Source organism: Brachyistius frenatus, unplaced genomic scaffold, assembly GCF_029030835.1.
Source record: "Brachyistius frenatus isolate BFR_SWC_R1_liver_20210118 unplaced genomic scaffold, ASM2903083v1 Contig_109, whole genome shotgun sequence".
Taxonomy (NCBI): Eukaryota; Metazoa; Chordata; class Actinopteri; family Embiotocidae; genus Brachyistius; species Brachyistius frenatus.
This window is the reverse complement of record NW_027210708.1, coordinates 1202505-1222786: the sequence shown is the minus strand read 5'-3', so window position 1 is coordinate 1222786 and position 20282 is coordinate 1202505. Positions and strand designations below refer to the sequence as shown.

The window sequence follows — 20282 nt, the reverse complement described above, 5'->3', positions numbered from 1 at the left end:
CAACACAACTGTTTGCTTTCAGGGTGCCAATTGTTTAATGTAAAGAGGAACTGATTCAATTTGGTTTGTTGGGGGAGAAGCAGCATGTTGTGCATTTCCTCTCGACAGCAGAGTCATTTTTACAGTGTGAAATCAAATCTATTTCTCATTACAGAGGCTGTGTTTGAAATACATAATGTTGCCTATCCATGGGACAATGTTGGACTATTTCGAATAAAAGTCATTCTGGTATATTTGCTTTTCTGAAACAAAAAAAAGAAAAAAAAAAACCTGCAGTTTTGGAGCGGCTCTGCCTCAGTGTAAGATATTATTGGGTTAAACAATGTGATCAAACAAATATGAGATCAAAATCGTGAATTGTTCTCTTTTAGCAGAAGTAAAAAAAAAAAAGAATTTTAAGCCTTGAATACCAACAAAAAAGACATTGTTGTCAGCTGTAGATATTTTACACATTGGAGGTTATTCATGATGAGATGCAGGTTTGAAATAGGTCAGAGGAATATTGGTATCCTGTCTTCTTCGATCAAAGATGTTATATTCAGTCCAGACAGGAAACACTTGCCTCACACTGAACAGTAAGGAAGGAATTAGTGCAAGTGGAGCTCTCCATTCCTCTGAAAATAGAAGATTTGCTGCAGATAAGGTGTCACCCAATGAAAACACAGCACTATTCGGTTTCCATTGTATTTTCTCATCCCATTTCTTCATCTATTGACCTTTCTTTAGGCAAGGATTACATCTTGAGAGTATCTTTTGTTTTTTCTGCTTCCGGATGCTGCACTGTATTATCCATTAACCGCGTCTCGTAGTAGATGCTCCACATCCCACCATCTCAAATCTAAGATGAAACCTGTGGTCTTGTCAGCGTCAGCCACCGACTCCGGTATCAAACACAGACGCAAACACATCTGTATTTGTATTTCCTTTGCGGTTCCAAAAAGCTTCTAGGACATTTCCTTCTGAATGCAGAATGAGATGACAGAATTTATGAAGCAATGTGCTTTGATCTTGGTGTGTTGTCCTCATTTTACAGGAAACACCTGCCTCAAACACATTTAGGGAGATTAGGGAGTGAGCTTGTTATCTTTCCACTCCACACTTGTGTCTTTTACAGGACTGGAATTTCAATGCATGACCAGACACTGTGAATCTGTCTCCACACAACCAGCAGAACACAGACGCCGTTCATTTGTTGCCTAAATGTTCATCACCCACATCAAGGGCCCGCGCATGCTGATAAATCAGAGTGATGAGGTAAAGTCACGCTGAATCTTAAATACCAGCAGTAGCTGGTTCAATTAACTCTATTATGTTAAGGAAGAAAATACAACTCAAACCTGACGGATGAAAAATTATTCTCCAGTTAAGAACAGAGATTTTTATTCAATCATATTTTATGCATTTCTTTTAAATTCAGCTTTATTTCTGTGATTGAAACATTAATGCCTCACCTCAAAGAACTTGCATATCAAACTTGAATCACCATTTTCATCTTCAAGAGGTTCTTTAAAGATCGCTGTGGAGGATTTTTCAACCGAAAAGAAGTCATAAAACTTTCACTGAGTAATTACTTCGAGCTCACGATATGTCTTCAGGTTGCACAGATTATACAAATCCAAAAACAAATTTCAGCAAGACAGAGAGTGACCTCCTCATCGATGGCTGAGATTGATTGTGCTGCATCTTTTACAAAAATAAAAACTTTGGTGATTTTTTTTTTTTTGGGCAGCCCACATTGTGGGTTTGTCATAGAAAAATCACTCTTTGCTCTGAAACTAATACATCTGTCTGTGGCTGTGTTTATTCCCTCCAGGCTGGTGTGCGTCACCCAACAGTGTATGGGGATGTTTCATGGGAATAGTTTGACAGTGTAATGTATTTAAATGTAGTAACTCACTGCCAAAATTGCTCCCCTGGAAAACACATCTATTTGTTTGTTACTTGTTATCTGCAGTTCTGTAAAATATGCACTAGATATGATTATCATTAAGATTCTCATGATAACGGTATGATTGAGCTTATCAGTATTATTACTAAAGTATTACTTATTAATATATTCCCTTACTTTAATTCAATTAAAATGTATAACTAAGCACACTAGTGCACAATGTTACTTTTTTTTTCCTTTTTTTTTATATAGTTTATGGTATAAAAAAAATCCATAAGAATCATGACTTCCTGTTAACTACTGTTCTCTGGGAGGGTGAGAGAATCAAATTACAGTTGTTGATATATTCAGTGTGTGGGCGATCTACCAATGGATGGCTACACATGGTTGGTAACTTTCAGACAGGAGCTAATGTGTTGGAGCAATGAGTCAAGTAATGCATAATGAGTCTAGTGGCTTCACACCAAGCAACGCAGTAGATGTGATAAAGTGTTAAAAATACACAGGAGGCTACATCACACATTTCCGAGAATGGGACAGCAACTCGCTGAATGGGACATCAGCCCTTCAACCACATTGTTGGTGTAGCTTTTTAAAGTTCATGTTGGAGATTAAACGGTGGAACTTTGTAAATTTGTCATCCAATAACAGGTTTTACCTTATCACGGAGCAACTTAGTTAACTTAGGAGTGGGTATGTTGCAGCGCTAACGGAGAAGAAAGACACTTCATGCAGTAAATCTAAAACACCACAAACACATTGTCACATTAGTTTGGCATCTTCTCAACCATTGGACAGCACTATTCATGAAGCGTCTGCGGGCGAAGGGCCGCACCTCCGGAAGCGGACCAGGTGAGAGATCTTTAGCAATCCAGAATGACAGGGGATCGCAACTGCCCTTTTAGCCCAGGGCCGGTAGGCTGGCAGACAAAATAATATCCATGTGCGCATGGTTTTTGAGTATGAAGATCGCATTACAGCTGTGTGAGCATATGTGTCTACAGTTTAAGCTATTTGTCAGTAAATAAATGCCACCACTCCTCAACATCCAAGCCATACCAATTCAAGTTCGTGTGTCCAGCTTGCCATCTGCTGATTAAAGCCCCGAAGTTAGCGACACCCTAATGGGTTCACTTGAAGAGGACTGACCAATAATGTGCACCAACTTTGCTCCTTGAAGTGACCATCTCACTGAACAGCAAGCGGAGAAAGGTCTTGCTTTACTGACAGTTTTAGATTTCTTTCCAGTGAGATGTTTTTGAGTTTATAGGGATTTGAAGAAAATCATTTAAAAAACAAACAAACAATCAGTAGTGAAAAGAACCGAAAAGACTATTGGAAAATAAAACTGGACAAATCAGAGCATGGATAAAACCAAAACAAAATTCTAACAATATATATATATACACACACACACACATACTAACTATATATATATACACATATATATATGTATATATATATATATATATATATATATATATATATATAGTTAGATCTATATATAGTTAGTATATATATATATATATAGTTAGTATGTGTGTGTGTATATAAAAAACAAACAAACAATCTGTCAGTAATGAAAAGAACCGATAAGACTATTGGAAAATAACTGATCCCCCTCTACAAATATACAGAAAACCATAAAAGGGTTGAAGCAGACATTTAAAAAATAACGCAAGTTACGTTCCTGAGTAACTACTTACTATTATGGAGTATGTAGAAATGCAATTTTTCTTTGAAAGAAGAAAGTTGTAACGATAACTAATTCTAATACTCAGTGACTTGCTGATGATGGCGACACAGTCATGCAACACGAGAAGTTAATTCAACAGGAGGGAAACAAAGACACTGAACATTAAATACAAAAATGACGCTCGAATACGGATAGCGGTGCTGAAGGTTTCTGAGCTTATCGGTACAACGGCCCCCACCAGTTCAGTACCAGTACCCTTCGCTGGTATACACTCACCACACAAACATCCCAGTGCCACCGTACAGTGTAAATGAGTTGAAAAAGACTAAATATAAAGACCATAGATCAAAAGATCCTAAACACTCAGCTATCACATTTCTGCAGCCTATCTGTCCGTCTTATCTGTGTCTTCTCACTACAATGATGTTAATGATATCTTACTGGACCCTGCCAGTGGTTAGAGCACATCAGGCAAACTAGGCCCGTGCTTTGTAGATCTCATTTGATTTTCACTGCTGATAGTGGATGTGCCAATTTATGCCAGTGTTCATTCAAGGAGATGGAGATCAAAGAACCTTGTTCTACCCCTCACCTCATTCCCATCTCTGGTTTCATCAGATCTACAAGAGGACCCTGGCAGAGCCTCCCTGATTCCCCCACTACATTGCCAGGGTCAAAATTCATTCCTGCAGAGCATATGTGGACTAAAAAAATCTCAAGATCAACAGCAGTGCTTCAGAAATTTGCATGTATTTACATGTTTGTCGAGCATGGCAAAAGGAGTTCTTCCACTCTTTCCTGATTAGACTCGATTGTGTTAACACAAAAACGCAGTGACGGACTACTTTCCTGTCCAGACCTAGAAAAGACGAGCCGAGTGACAACTATCATTTTCAGGTGTTACTGAACTAGATGAATAATTGTGTCACTTCATACAGACAATCAACCAAACAGCATAACTACAGATGGAGTTATTTGGCTGTAAACATCAGTTTAGTCAATACTTTATGAATTACAAATCCTCAAAGGGAAAAAGGCATTTTCAAATCAATTTTGTTAAGACATATCATTTATGAATAACATCACTCTATAATGGATCGTGCATCAGTCGCTACACCTCATTAAACATCTTCCAATTTATTTTGCCTTATCCCTGGCAGTCTATTCATTACTGTTTTGTTTTATCAATCCAGCTGCACTGTAAGAATATCACAGCTTTTACAGAGTATAAAGCAAACAACTGAAGTGATGCATATACAAACAGCAACACTACTCCAATTTGCTTTGCTGCAATCTAATATTCCTTCCTTAGAAATAATGATGGTAGCATGTCGTTAACACGGTAAGTTACAACACAAGAGTCAGGCCATGTTTGGCAACACTAGGAACTGGAGTTTGGGATGAAAATACATTAGATCAGGGTTCTCCAACTGTTTTTTTCTCTGAGAGCTACTTTGACAAAATGAAAGTGTCTGAGGGCTACTCATGTTGAGTAACATTTATTCACATAGCTGAGCTCCACCCAAACCAGCTGACTCAGCTTCTTGCATTGTCATTTGAACATGAGCTCATTTAGCTTCCCCGTGACAAAGGAAATAAGGTATAACAAAAAAGCAGTTAGTCACATGGAAGATCTATTACCTTGCTAAATCCACTCCTGATAACAACTTCACATAATATTCTGAATTTTTAAAGTGTTCTTCAGATACATTTTTTTCTTTTTATTCGTACTAAAGAAACACTGAATGATACACGGTAATGTTATTTCACTTATGATTATTTCATGCAACCAACGAACAAAAAAAAAAAAAAAAAAAAGGTAATCTAAAGCAGCATTCATAGTCTCGTTCAAACAACATTTACATTAACACAAAGCCAAAGATGCAGAAAACTGATGTGCAACATTTGCATAATTACAAAGAGTAATTCCTCTGGTGACTGTAATTTAATAACTGTAAAATATACAGATGAATATTCATTAATGCATTTGCAATGAAACACTAATAACCTCTGTGAAGTCTTTTACAGTCAGGCTCTGTTCGTGTATTACAGCAGATTCTGAAATCCTTCGATCAACAAAGCACACCTGAGAAAACAAATGTGCCAAACGTGTGGATGGAGAAATTTCATCCAAAATAGACAATACAGAGTGTGCACTTCTTGGTCTGTGGCAGGTTGTAAGACTTTTGTTGTCAACTCTTTAAAACATTTCTTGATTTCTGAAATAAAAACACTGTTACTATCAAAGACAAAAACAAGAGGCCATATTTATGATGTTTTCTAAGAAGTTTCCCTTAAAGTGAAAAGTAAATCCTTCTATAGAAGTTATTTACAAAACATCTTAGAGCTTAACAGAGCTCCTAAGGTGAGAAACTGTTAGGAGGATGGAAGACTTTGAAGAAGTTTCAAAATGTCTTAAGCAGAGGAGAAAATTGCAGAAATACAACAAAACTCTCGAACGAGCTATCTTCAATCAACTCTCCTCCTATCTTCACCATAATAACCTTCTTGACCCTCACCAGTCTGGTTTCAAGGCAGACCACTCAACAGAGACGGCCCTCATTGCTGTCTCTGAGCAGCTTCACACTTCTAGAGCAGCCTCTCTCTCCTCTGTCCTGATCCTTCTTGACCTTTCTGCTGCATTTGACACAGTGAACCACCAGATCCTTATTTCCTCCCTTCAGGACCTCGGTGTCTCGGGCTCTGCTCTCTCCCTGTTCTCATCCTACCTTAACGACCGCACTTACCGGGTAACTTGGAGAGGATCTGTGTCTGAACCTTGTCCTATCACTACTGGTGTCCCTCAAGGCTCCGTCCTGGGTCCCCTCCTCTTCTCTCTGTACACCAACTCTCTCGGCTCTGTCATTCACTCGCATGGCTTTTCCTACCACAGCTATGCTGATGACACCCAGCTGATCCTCTCTTTTCCCCGATCTGAAACACAGATAGCCGCACTAATCTCTGCCTGTCTGACTGACATCTCTCAGTGGATGTCCTCACACCACCTGAAAATCAACCTCGACAAGACGGAACTGCTCTTCCTTCCAGGGAAAGACTCTCCCACCCTCGACCTGACTACTACCTTGGACAACTCTGTGTTATCCCCGACCCTGACTGCTAGGAACCTCGGCGTGACACTCGACAGTCAACTCTCCCTTACTGCCAACATCACTGCAACAAAACGTTCCTGTAGATACATGCTGCACAACATCAGGAGAATACGTCCTCTTCTCACTCAGAAGGCGGCGCAGGTTCTGGTCCAGGTTCTGGTCATCTCACGTCTGGACTACTGTAACTCCCTCCTGGCAGGTCTACCTGTTAGTGCCATCCAACCTCTGCAGCTCATCCAGAATACAGCAGCTCGACTGGTCTTTAACCTCCCGAAATTCACTCCCACTGCTCCGCTCCTCCGCTCCCTCCACTGGTTACCAGTAGCTGCCCGCATCTGTTTCAAAACATTGGTAGTTGTGTATCGTGCTGTGAACAGATCGGGTCCAGTCTACATCCAGGACATGGTCAAACTTTACATCCCAGCCTGCTCCCTCCGCTCTGCATCGGCCAATCGGTTTGTTGCTCCCTCACTGCGAGCTAAACACTCTACAAAATCAAGACTGTTTGCTGTCCTGGCTCCTAAATGGTGGAATGAGCTCCCCAACGACATCAGGACAGCGGAAACTCTGTACATCTTCCGCCGCAAACTAAAAACACACCTCTTCCGACTTTACCTTGAATAGTTGAACTTTAGTAGCGCTTAAAATGGCACTTACTGATAGCACTTTGTAGTTTGGCTTTCTTGAAGAAATTGTATTTTCTTGATTCTTGTTGTTCTGGGTTTTGTACCCTCATGGTTGAAATGCACTTATTGTAAGTCGCTTTGGATAAAAGCGTCAGCTAAATGAAATGTAATGTAAATACAACAAGGAAAGAGAAATATTATTCAAATGCTGAATGACAGCAAGTTAAACAAATTATATTGTGCATGGATGATGTTCGTCGTCGCTCACGTCTAAACTTAACAATGCCGGAAATTAAATTGATCACAGCATGGAGATATTCTGCAATTATAGACATTAATGTGTGCAGCAGCGATGACTCGGGTTTATCGCAACCTTCAATCAGCCAGAGAGATCACAAACAAAAATAGCCCTCTCAGAAGTGGACGCGTGTCTATTATACGCTTCGGCCTGTTTAGCGATTTATAGGAAAATAAAAACCTACTGCATCATTTTAACCATGTGATTTACAGGAAAAACAACTAGCACAACCCAATGGTTGGAGTTAGGGTAAAAAAACAACAACTAAAGAACAGCTTTTGATCCCAATGCCTCCGTTGTGGTACAATGGTCACGTGAACCTTTATCACGTGACATTTACGTGCGTGTAAGATTCACGCCTAAAACGGGTAATATACACGCGGGTCCACTACAGCAAAACGTGTAACTGCCACGCCTACACAACCCCAAGCGTTGCTATCTCACGTTTTGCTGTAGTGGAGGGGCGTGTCGATTTCAAGCTTTGCCGTGACACTGGGTTGCATTATCCCAAAGAGTGCTTTTTTTTTTTTTTTTTATCAACCAATCACATGTTTTAAAAGGACGCGTCACACGTAGCAACGGGGTCAACCACACCTCCTCACTAAGATCAAAGTTTCTGTCCTTTCCTTGCTCAGAGTTGCTCTGAGGGTTTTTCTAAATCACTCCTAGGCTAACACTCCTTGCTACAAATTATTAGGCTAAGTCTTTCAGTTCATGAATTTGGCCCCCGACTCATACATGCATTATTACCAGTAAACATAACTTATGTGTTATAGCTGATATCACAGCAACATGGAGTAGAGCTACTCTGTTTTCCATTCTCCAATGCCTTTCTTCAATTTTTACATCTCGCTTCAAACAACGTTAAACTACTTCCAACAACACCCAAATTAAGACAGAAACAAAACGTACTTTCAGCCATGTGGCATGACGATAACAAGACAAAGCAACCACAGACAGGCTTATCTAGTTTTCAGTTTTTGTGAAGAAAAGTCTGCGTTTGACTTCCTGGTTTTTCTCTTAATTTGCTCCAAGATGTCATGTACGGCTCAAACTTTTGAAATGTCAGGTGCATCCTGCAGGCTGCGGTAAAACAAGAATTCAGTAGTAGCGCTTTTTTTTTTTTTTTCATATGCAATCAATCAATCAAGTTTTCTTCCTCCGTCTCATCTTTAATAAATTGGGAATTTTTGTGATGCATTTAAAAACAGCAACTGAGACTCCTGTGCACATCAACTGTCATCCTTGAGCAACAAAAAGCAAGTAAAAAAAAAAAAGACACATTATCAGATAGCAATAACACATTCAGAGATTTTTCACTGTATTTCTGTAACTGTTGAAAGATTTTCAAGAACCATTTGATTTGCAACTTTTTCAATGACAAAGCACAGCCCTCGTCTACAGCTTCAACAAACCTTTATCATTCCCCAACCTGCGCTTTTCTGCTTACTTTAATCAGTGTGTTGTTGCAACCTAAAATTCATGAGGCACTACTTCCCACAGCAGTTGAAAGAAGCAGGGAAAAATTCACACAAAAGGATGATACAAAAAAAATAATTTAAATTGAACTTAAGTAATGTTTCCTTTCTTATTCTGTGCAGTAGGAGGAAGATTATAGTTATAACTATAATTTTTTTTGGCCATTTTTATGTCATTCAAAATGTTGCCCCTGCTCAATTTCCATACTGGTTACTGACCACACACAAGCTGGTTATTCATATTTGAGCCTGGGGCTGTCTGTGTGAGACCCCCTGTACACAATTGTGTGTCATATTGTCAACAAGCGCATGTTTGAGGTCTCTGAAAATCCTGCATTACACCCTCCTGCCATCATACCTGCTAGAGGGCATGTTGCAGCTGCAGAGCCGAGAGACCGCACGCCACATTTTAAAGCTGGATACAAAGCAGCTGACTGAAGGAGGAGGTCTGCGTGGTGACCCGCAGAACATGTATCATAACTGATTTTCTTTCTTCATCCTTTTGGTTATCCTTGCTAGAAAGCTGTCAACAGTGTACGGACCGGAGCTTATCCAGACCCACATCTCAGAACCGGCCACTGCAACAGGGCTTGTGGAGATAGTCAAGGGTCTTGATTCACTAACACCAGCTGGACTCGGCTTATCAGGCTCTGCAGATGCTGCCATGAAAAGCTATCATTCTTCCTTTGGTATCCTTAGCGGGTTTTAAACGGTGACGTAGTAATGAAGAACTTGACGGGAAACATTCATTTTACAGTCCAGGTTACACAAAATCAACATGACCTCGCCAACCCCAGTGATTTGGTACAGGATTGCATTTTAAATGATGTTTGGTAATAACACAAGCAATTATTATTATAAATTATAGACATCACACCACTAAAATATACTAATATCCACAATATTATTATTTGGCCTTCATGTATTTTAACAAAAGGTATATAATGGAGATAATTATTCAATTAACTCCATCTGATATGGTTAAAATTGAACAATTACAGGCAGAATTTTTAATGCATGAGTTCATTTATCTAAATCCTGTCAGCCGCTTTCCACATAGGACTTAGTCTGTGTGGATAGTTAATGGATATTTATGATTTAATTTGCAAATGTCTACACTGCTAAAGATTTAGCAGTAATTATGATGAAATAGATTCATGTGTTAAAAAAAAAAATGGTTTTGACATAAACATTAATGAGCCTCTGTATTTATCTAGAAGAGTTGATATTGGCAGTTTTGTACAACTTTTAGAGCCAAAGGTACAAAAGCATTTTCAGTGATTACGGTGCAGCATTATTCAAATAATTAACCTGCAGCTTTAAACTTTTTTGTTTGTTCATGGAAAGCCATTTCTTTTTACCGTGAAATTACTTTCAGTCCATTAATATCTGGTCCAACGCTGCTTTGTTGGACATGTTGCAGTCTCAGTAAATCCTGTAATTATTTATTTTCAACTTTCTTGTGTCTCTACACAGATAGGACAAATCATTAAAATTAGGGCACCAAAGTCAGATTATGTGGTGGCTGGCTACCTCCTGATTTTAAGAGGTTGTCGTCAAATCGAAGGAGTGCAGCACGTGGACTGGTGTTACTGCAAGTTTCGTGATTTCTTTAAGTGTTAGAAGAAGTGTATATTTACTAGTTTGATTTTTCATCATGGTTGTTCCTCATAAATGACCAGGTGTAAATATAGTGAAATACATGTGGCTGCTGGAACACCTCTGCGTGAACAGCTAACCAGGCATAATGCCAAAGCGTGTAATACAGGTGTGTTTGACTGACCAGTATAGATGGTCAGCTGGGGTCAATAGGTTTCAACCATAGACTGTTAGTCAGAGCCATTCATACAGACTCTCCACAGGGCGCTGGTTTCAGCAACCAGGCTTTAGTAGACTGCCCCTCCACCCACGCACCATATTTTTGGATTATCAAGGAATAAGGCGGAGTCAGGCACTGCCAAGAAGTTGATAGTTGGAGGCACCCACAATGTGCCTCAAAACCCCTCCTCAGGAAACCAGCGGGTAATTTTACATACATTTTTATGCCTCCGCACCGGCGATAGTCAGAGCCGAAGGTATTACGTTTTCTGGGTGTCCATAAATCCGTAGGTCAGTCCGTCCCATTCTCGTGAAACCGATATCTCAAGAACGCCTTAAGGAAATCTGGTCACACTTATTGGCAGAAACAGTTACTTCATTGCAATGATGAACTGATTAGATTTGAGTAGCAAAGGTCAAAGCTCAAGGTCACTGCGACCCCAATTCTACATATTTACATGAACATGACATCTAGTTTTAAATACAGTCCATGTCTATTTCCCTTCTCTGACTTAATCACTATTTGCCCTTCATCACATGACCTCCATCACATGACTTTTGTTTAATGACCACCTCCTCAACCCCGGTAGGGGTCGGCGATATGGCCCTAAAATAATATCACCATATATATATGATATTCTTGACCATGTGACAAAATACTGAAAAATATGTGATTATTCATTTTAATTACATACAATTTCAACAAAAGTGTTATAGATTTATTTCAGCACAAACATAACATTATGTCTTCAAGTATTCATTAAAAACTAAAAATCATCTCTCGGTTTTTTTAGTTTGTACAAAAAAGTATCTCAAAGTGAGATTCAGATCCTGTACACAGAGCTGAGGGGAGATGTGGAGCTGCAGCTGTGCAGAGAGCTGCTGCTCTGCCAGGTCGACTACCAAGATCACTTGCAGAGCTTCCAACTACTTTCTCACCACTGTCAGCAGATTCAACAATGTTCTGGTCGGATTTTCTGAAGTTTATCCATTAATAACGTAGTTGGGGCTTTTCTTGAACTTTTGTTTTGTTACGACTCGACTCGTTCACCTGTGCACCTGCTGCTCTCAGTGTGTGGAGCTCAAGGAGGACAGAGGAGGAACGGAGGAGAAACAGCTCGACCGTCAATTAAACTCACACTCAGCTGAAAACCTGAAGAGTACAGCGGCTTTCAGCCATGCTTGTTGCTTTCTAAGCGGCAAATGTATGCTATACATTTCCACTGCGTAAAAGTATGACGTCATTACATGCTATACATTTTTTTTATAGCTTTGAAAAATGACACGGGTGTCATTGTGATTGATATGATATGGCACACCCCTGAGCCCCGGTCCTATCTACTTGTACTTTTTACGCCATGGGAAAGCAAAACCTGACGTTCACCATGTATTTCTTGTGAACGTTCACAGAGGGTGTACTTCAGCCTTCGCCTTAATACTGGCCTGGAACAACTACAATCTATTTTGGTTCAATAGAAAATTTTGGAATAATGTTGTAATTCACGGAGCACACAAACATGGGAAGTCTTTTCCACTGCAAAGGAAAACACCCACCCACCCACCCACACACACACACACACACACACACACACGGCAGAGCCCGAGATTAAAACTACTGTGATTACAGCTCTCCAAAACTGAACAAAGTGGTGATTATACAGATCATATTACAGGGTTTCACAGTGGCTCAAAAGTTCCTTACCGACTTCACTGGCCCCAAACCAGAACACCCAGCATTTGATCTTCCAGCTGGGGACAATGCCGAGGGCATAAGCTGTAGATTGTGATTTGAAAAAAGAAGAGCTGGTGGACGTGCAGAACAGAGCACTAACTGCAATACTGTTTTAGTGTTCAAGCGCCACTGAAGCATGATATAACAGTTTATTCTATTTCAGGATGGTGGTGTCCTCATGAAACAACGCCTTTCCCAAGTTGGGGACTTATCTTTATCACACCAAAGGTTAACATCACCCAGTTAATTTCCTCAGGGCAGAGAATTAAATTTGCAACAACAATGACATGAGTTTTATAAAAGATTCTGTGTGTAATCCCTTTAATGAAAATATTAAATGGGAATGACAAGAGGTCTAAGACTGGAGGCTCTGATGCCTCTGACTCACCGATGCTGTCCAGGGCTCTGCCTTCCTCCAGCTGTTTTGGTTCCCTTAAAAGTACAAAGTTTAGGAATCAAACACTGTTTTTCTCTTTTGATTTTCATTGGCATCTTGAGCGCATTAAAACAGTAGCTACAGTCGCATATCTACAAAATGTACCCTTTCAAAGCAGAGCTGAAAAATTCAAGCAATGGTGGAAGTTTAAGATTTGGAAAGTTTTAAGTGTGGTTTAATTATTAACTATGTATAATATACTTGCTCTATTTGGCTCCCTCTCATGCAGCAGCTTACTGTGATTATTACTCTCTGAACGACCGCCCGCTTTGCAGAGTCAAAAGATAAGTAGTTTAAGGTTTGCACTTATATGGTGACCTTTTGTTTGCCTCCCATTTTCATGCACATTCACACACCAAAGGCAGTCGCGTTACAATGCAAGGTGCTCACCTGCCATCAGGAGCAACTTGGGGTTCAGTGTCTTGCCCAAAGACACTCCGGCGTGTGGCCAGGAAGAATCGGGGATCGAACCACCAACCTCATGATTAGTGGGCTCTACCATCTGAAGCCACAGCTGCACCTGTTGTTCGGTTTAGTTACCAAAGCTGCTCCATTAGGTTTATGAAGAGATCGGGGTTCGGGTTCAAATAAGTAATTTTACATTACTGAACGTTATGTGCATCATTAAGTTACTGACATGACACATTACATTGTCAGTGTTTCCACGAGGATGGAGGTGTTGCAGCGGACATGAAGCACTCGTACACGCAAAACAAAAAAGTTAACGCCGGCGCAAAAACAGGTTTTGTGCACTCAAAACTGTTGACATTTATTGAACAAAAAATATACATGAACAACGTCCCATGTTTTAGTTTGACCCAATTCACCCACTCTGCGACCATTTACATCCATCAGCTGATATTCATTCTCAGTACTTCCTTTTTAATGGTCCTTTTTCCAACATTAACTTACATGACTTCACACATCAATGGTCTCCTGTTTGTTATACTACAACACTTAGTTTAGGATCATGTGCTTTTACTTAATTTTGAGGATTTTTTTTTTTTGGGGGGGGGGCAATGTTCAATAACTTGCTGGCTATTCTACAACTTATAGTTTGGAAAAAAAAAAAAAAGAAGTGCCGTCAAGTTCTGTTTCCTTGACAGTGACAGTCCGCAACCTCCACCCTATGGGTTCTTTAGCGCTCCTTTTTACCTCAGCACATGACAGCTCCTTCTTCATCACACAAAGCATGGCAATAACACTGTTAGACTGACTGGTGTATTACATGCTTTAGTGTGATACCAGTGTGACATGTGTGTTATGTTTTATTCATGCTCCTTAAACCATGAATCTGCCCAGGAGACTACTAGTGAAAATAAGCCTGTATGGCAGCATCTGGCACATTTACTATGGCGAAATTAAGTCCTCATGTTTATTAATGTCCACGGTCTCTTTCTTAAAAACACGTAAACCTAAACCTGCAACAAAATGGCAGTTTAGTCCAACAACAACAGATACACAACAGAATCATCAAACTAAGCATCCACAATGAGAATATCCTCAGTGAGTAACAAGTGGGGTGAGAAAAATTGTTTTGTTGTTTATTTTAATCAATAAAAAAGGATCAGAAGTATTTGTGCTGCGTAGAGACACTATTGATTATTCAGGTATTATTTTAAGTCTCCCATCGAATTAACTCGCTTTGTGGGATTTTGAGTCAGGTGATACTTATTCCAGGAGTGACAAAGAGACAGATGTGGGAATAAAAAGCAATCCAGGAGAAAAGAAAAATCCAAATGTCATAAATTTGTTGTCTACTTCTGTACAGGTGTCAGGTGCTTTATTCGAGCACAGTGGGAATGAATTAATTTAAATACTATGAATATTAACTTCAAGAGAATACTAATCACTGCAAACACTGCACTGATTCTGGGGGATTAGCAGCACCTCATCATGAGCTATTTCCCACTGACAGCAAGCTGATCAAAGTAAGAACACATGAATATTAAGTCAAAAGGAATACAGAATGGTTCTGCACGAAGAGATGGCAACTTTCAGAGAATTAATCATCACTTCTGGATATCTTCCAATCCGAACTATATAACCGTTAATGCTGGGATGAGAACACCCTTTGAACACACTGATCTCACCCAGCAAACAACAGTGTGATGTGCAACGTAATGTACATTACTATCATCCTGACAGAGTCGAAGGGAAGTGGGAAGTGGCATGATGATGGTTTTGTCCGCACAATAACTTCCCAGAATCAATATGTTAACCGAGATAAGGAGTGACCTTACACTGGAGGAGATGACGGAGACAAAGTCATGCCAGACAGAAGCACCACGCTGTGAGAAACTGTGCGTCTTTCCAGTATCCTACTCCTCTATATGTATTGCGCTGTATGCCGAAGACGGCCGGCGTGAAACCTAATCTTGGAGTTTAGGTTTTGTGTGTGGGGGCCTGAGATTGCTATGATTTCATCTTTTCTCTGCAATGGAAATGCCGGGACAAGGATGAATGACCTAATCTCATTTTATTTTAAAAGGTTAGCCTTTTCTCCATCTCCTGGGCCCCTGGCCAGCTCTGGACCACCAGGTGTCCCAACTCCCCTTTCAAAGACGGGCAATGTGGCCTATTTTACAAGACATTTAGAAATGTCACAGTCATTAACAATAGAGAATCCAACCAAACCTAGCTTCTTCAAGGGGAAAAAAAAATATGAGCGAGGCTGGCACACAAAGTGATATTGTAGACTTGATGGTACATTATTCAATGGACTCTTAATCCAGAATCTTCTCATTTGTATAACAGCCATTATTAGCCATCTTTACACAGCATAAACCATATCAAATGTAGCTTGGATAACACTGTAATTTGGAACAGGCAAGATTTACTTAGCATTTTGGCAGAGAGCCAGCTTAAAACTGTTTTTCACTGAAGAATTCAATTTGGCATTGTGCTGCATGTGAACGCTGCCTGTGATTTACAATGTCTATTCCCTGAGCGCATGTATGAACACAATAATTCATACCTGCAAATGGCTTGCCGCTGACACGTTCCTGACAATGAATTTGCGCTACAATGCTGTCGTCAAATTCTGTGCTTTTTTAAAGCAGGCAAATAAAATGGCCAACTCCTGCTCGTCGACTCAGAGTAGTAAAACTGCAATTTAAAACTATCAAATATAAATTGTTACAGTGCCTTACTTAAAGCGGGTGGGATATAATTCCATGCTTGAGGATACATGTCTAACGTGTGGCGTGACGTGTATGTTCTGGTTGTAGCCACGACAAACAGGAGAGAAGTGACATATCCATTAGGTCTGTCTGAGGTAGGGAAGTGACCTTTGAGACTCATTCTCCTCCGAGAAGGGGGTGCACAAATCCCTCCTTTTATCAATCATATGTCCTCCATGTTTCTGAGGTCTCCCTCACAAACATGAATAATAACACTGCAGGATTATTGCTGGGAAAAAAGCAACATGTTTATAGCAAATATGCTTAAAATTTACCAGTTGCTTTCATAGGCATGAATGGGTCTAAATCCCATCCTATCTGGAGGACCGTGGAGGATGATACAGACCGAATGTGCATGCCAGAAAGAATAAAACCGATCAAAGAGAACCAGTCAAATCCCTGCATGAGGCTGCAGTGTGCATATGCTAACTCAAATAAATATAAAAAGAGATGCTGTGCTGCTCTAAAAAAAAAAAAAAAACAGTTTACCTTTTTCACTTGTGACTGTCTTTCCAAATTACCATTTTACGGTAAGAGTTCCCAGATAAATTAGATCCCTGGTGAGCTTGAATATAGAGCGTTCTGACATGGGGAATCCCAAGAATTATATTTTTGAGTGTGAACACGGTTTGAGGTTTCACAACCAATTAAGAGAGACTCAGGCAACGCAGGGATTTGCTGCATTTAATCAGCTGACTTGAAGGGCTGGTTGTTTTGTCACAGCAGCAAGGCCAAGAGGTGATTTGACGAGACACACATAGGGCATACTAATGACTGTCTGTGCTTCATTACCCCAGCCTGGGACTACACTGTTGGAAAGAGTACTACTAAACAGATCTTTCTATCAGCCTGCCTTTTACACAATTTAAGCTCCCACCTGCATCAACTTTCTCTAGAGTTTGTGCGTAATGTTATTTGTTATTATATCGGAGGCCATGCAAATTCCCTCAATTCAATTCAGAAAATGACACGGCAATGTCATTACTACTGCCTCCCCACTTCGTTAACCGAGCCCCGACTCGACAGTGATACGTTGGAATGAAAGTACCTGCTGCTGAGGAGATGGAGATAAGAGGATGATTCATAGTCTTTCAAAAGAGGTCACAGCTTCCTGTGCTTTTTTACGACAGGAATTTGGGATTCCCTCGGTGCGCACAGTGAAGGGCAGCGAGCCAAGCGTCCTGGTTAGCATACACAATTAGTTGTGGTGTGGATAAGAAGCAAACACCTCACAACTCATTATCCTGAAGTCCATTCGCAAAGTCCAGTGTTTTTTGATAAGTATGAGTGTCTTATAAAAAGCCAAATTTTTTACAAACAAATCCAAACCTGTACTCGAGAGCAAATTATTGTCAGAACACCGGCAATGACAAAAATGCTCTGATAACCAATACATTTGAATGTGTGTAATAAAAGAGGACTGTCACGTGAGGTAAATTGGATAAATAGAGACATAATTCGTGCAAAAGGATTGCAATGATAGGATGGGAAAATTCACTTATTATAAAACAAGGGGACGTGAAGGTTAAACACGAGCTCTTCCCTCCATCCTCTCCGTTTCTAATTACCGAGCGAGAGCATGAGAGCGCCGTGGTCCTGATTGCAGCTGCCTGACGACTGCAGCAGAAACTAAATCTTCTCGGCTGTCCGTTATAATGAAAGTGACCAGGGCCTGTGGCACTCTGTCAGTATTTCTGAAAGGAGAAAAGGGCTCGACGACGGATGCTAAGTTTAACACACCCTTCCTGATGAATTCACACATTCAGAGACACAGATAACCACCAGGGTGTGTTGTCAAACCAAAAACATGTAAATGTGCAGGTTATACTTTTGCACATCATGACATAAAAAGACAGGATCATTATTTAAAGGTCTGCTTTATTAAGAATGTCACTACTAAGAAACTAAGAAAATTCGGTTATTGTTCAGAAATGTTAGATTGTTGTGTAATTCAGAAATTGCTAGTTGGTTGTTGTTTTCATTTATGTCAATATTTTAATAGTTTTCATTCCTGCTGCCAATTGACAATGGTATAGAATAATGTAATGTAGTTTCGAGAAATATGCACTTTTCCAATTTCTTTCCATATTTCACACACAATGCACTTTCACAGCATGAAGGCAAATTGGCTTGACACTTCCTCGCAGCTTCACACGAATGACGCACAATTCATATTTAAGAATAGATTTCAAAGCCAGTTCTTGATCAAAAGCTTGGAGAAATTAAACTGCTGCGTTGAAAATTAATCTTATTACATCAAAGTTTTTCAAAAGATGCAATCAGTCTCTCTCTTCAAACAGCCATCACACGAAGGCTTGTTGGGGTACCGTGACACTCACACACAGAACATAATTAAAAATTTGACGTACAGTTAGTAGCTGTATAATAGGGGAACTCTCCCAGTGTACACCGAAATTGTTTTCTTTTCATCGTTTTTTTTTAAATACGAGAAACATCCCTTTTTCTCTTTCGATTGAATCATGTATGCAGCACTACTGAAGAGTATCACCTCAGATTTTACTTTATCAATTATGATTAGATTTAAAGTTTATTAATCCCACAATGGGGACATTTAGTGATGATGAACCTGCCTCCTGTCAGTCACATACTGTACAAACCAGCTGACAACAGCACAGAAGTTTCATGGTGTAAAACGATGAAGGAATGCAGGAAATAAGCACACACTCCAATCAAACTTGAAGTGGCCTTTAACATAAATTTTCCCTTCGGGCTTAATTATATCCTCCGCAATAAAACCCTGTATATTTTGAGTGAAAGGCAGCCACCGGTGAAGCTGGAACACTACATAACTATTTAAACATGTAATGAGCACTTATCATCCAATCCACTGGATTGCTGGGACACTACAACATGTTAACTCCACACAGAAGGTCGGAGATAAGCACCAGAGGTCGCTTAATATCGAGTCGCACTGCCACTATCCCATTAAATGTTACCTCTTATCCAAGAATCACCCTGCAAATCATTATTAATGTGTAGTCTGGAGCTCACACAGAAACAACAGCATCAAGTGATAGTGAACAAAAACTCATTTGGACAGTCACAGTTATTCTATTTGATAATCAGTAGATTTAGACAAGATAAGGAGAAATAATTTTCCAGTATATGAACATATATCGTTGAAGCATATTGTTTTTGTTAATGAAGAGACACAACCAAAATCCCCAGTGTATAAAATGGACAGTAGCCCCCAGCAGGAGACAAAATGTCCTGGACAAAATGTCACTGAGCCGAAGGAAACAAAGTCAGAGAGCCTCAGCGTTTTACAAAACAAATATCACGATGGTTGTATCTGAGCATGCACACAATAACCTAAACCACAATGCTACTTTCAGTTCATTCTGGGTTTTTTTTTAGCTTGCACACATGCAGCCAAACTTACGCTCTTCAGTTTGGTCGATACGCGTCAGTTAGCTTTGTATTGGACAAATCAAAACAGAAAGATTCAGACAATTTTTTTCAATGTATTTCAATTACTAACTCCTCACTCTCTGTCCAAGCCAGGCAAATCATGAAGGAAGGCTGGCTGCTCTTTTTGCAATAACCAACTGCATTATCTGTCACTCTTATCTCATGAATCAAGATCACAGAATAAACTCAGGCTCCATTATCCAGCATAATTCCACATGACTTGTTTGATTCAGCCAACAACTGGTTTTCAGCTTAAATATGCCAAAATGAATAAAAACCTCTCTATCTCTTTTTCTTTCTTTCCCTCCTTCATAAAAAAAATAGGAGAGTAAAGTGAAAGACTGAAGGAGTCCATCAGCTGAACTGTTTGTTTTTCTTGGTACTGACGGAGAAGCTACTTAATGTGGCCGAAATCAATTTCCAAAAATATATTTTGTTGTCACATCACCGTAAAGTAAATGTTATAAAATATTGCATAAAATAAACAATCTTAAAACCAAACTTTGATTGATGTTCAAAGCAGTGGTCTGTGTTTACACAAGGGGGGAATAAAACGCTTCACTCTTCTCTTTCTCTTAATTTTCTT

At 39.8% G+C, this 20282-nt stretch overlaps 1 protein-coding gene across 1 annotated transcript in view; it reads right to left on the bottom strand.

Moving 5' to 3' along the window:
* lrfn1 (leucine rich repeat and fibronectin type III domain containing 1) overlaps positions 1–16772 on the bottom strand; it is a 159958-nt gene extending 143186 nt beyond the window's left edge. The window contains exon 1 of the mRNA XM_069712360.1: positions 16754–16772. The gene's annotated coding sequence lies outside the window, so the exon portion shown is untranslated. The remainder of the gene's footprint in view (positions 1–16753) is intronic.
* Between the last annotated feature and the right edge of the window lie 3510 nt (positions 16773–20282).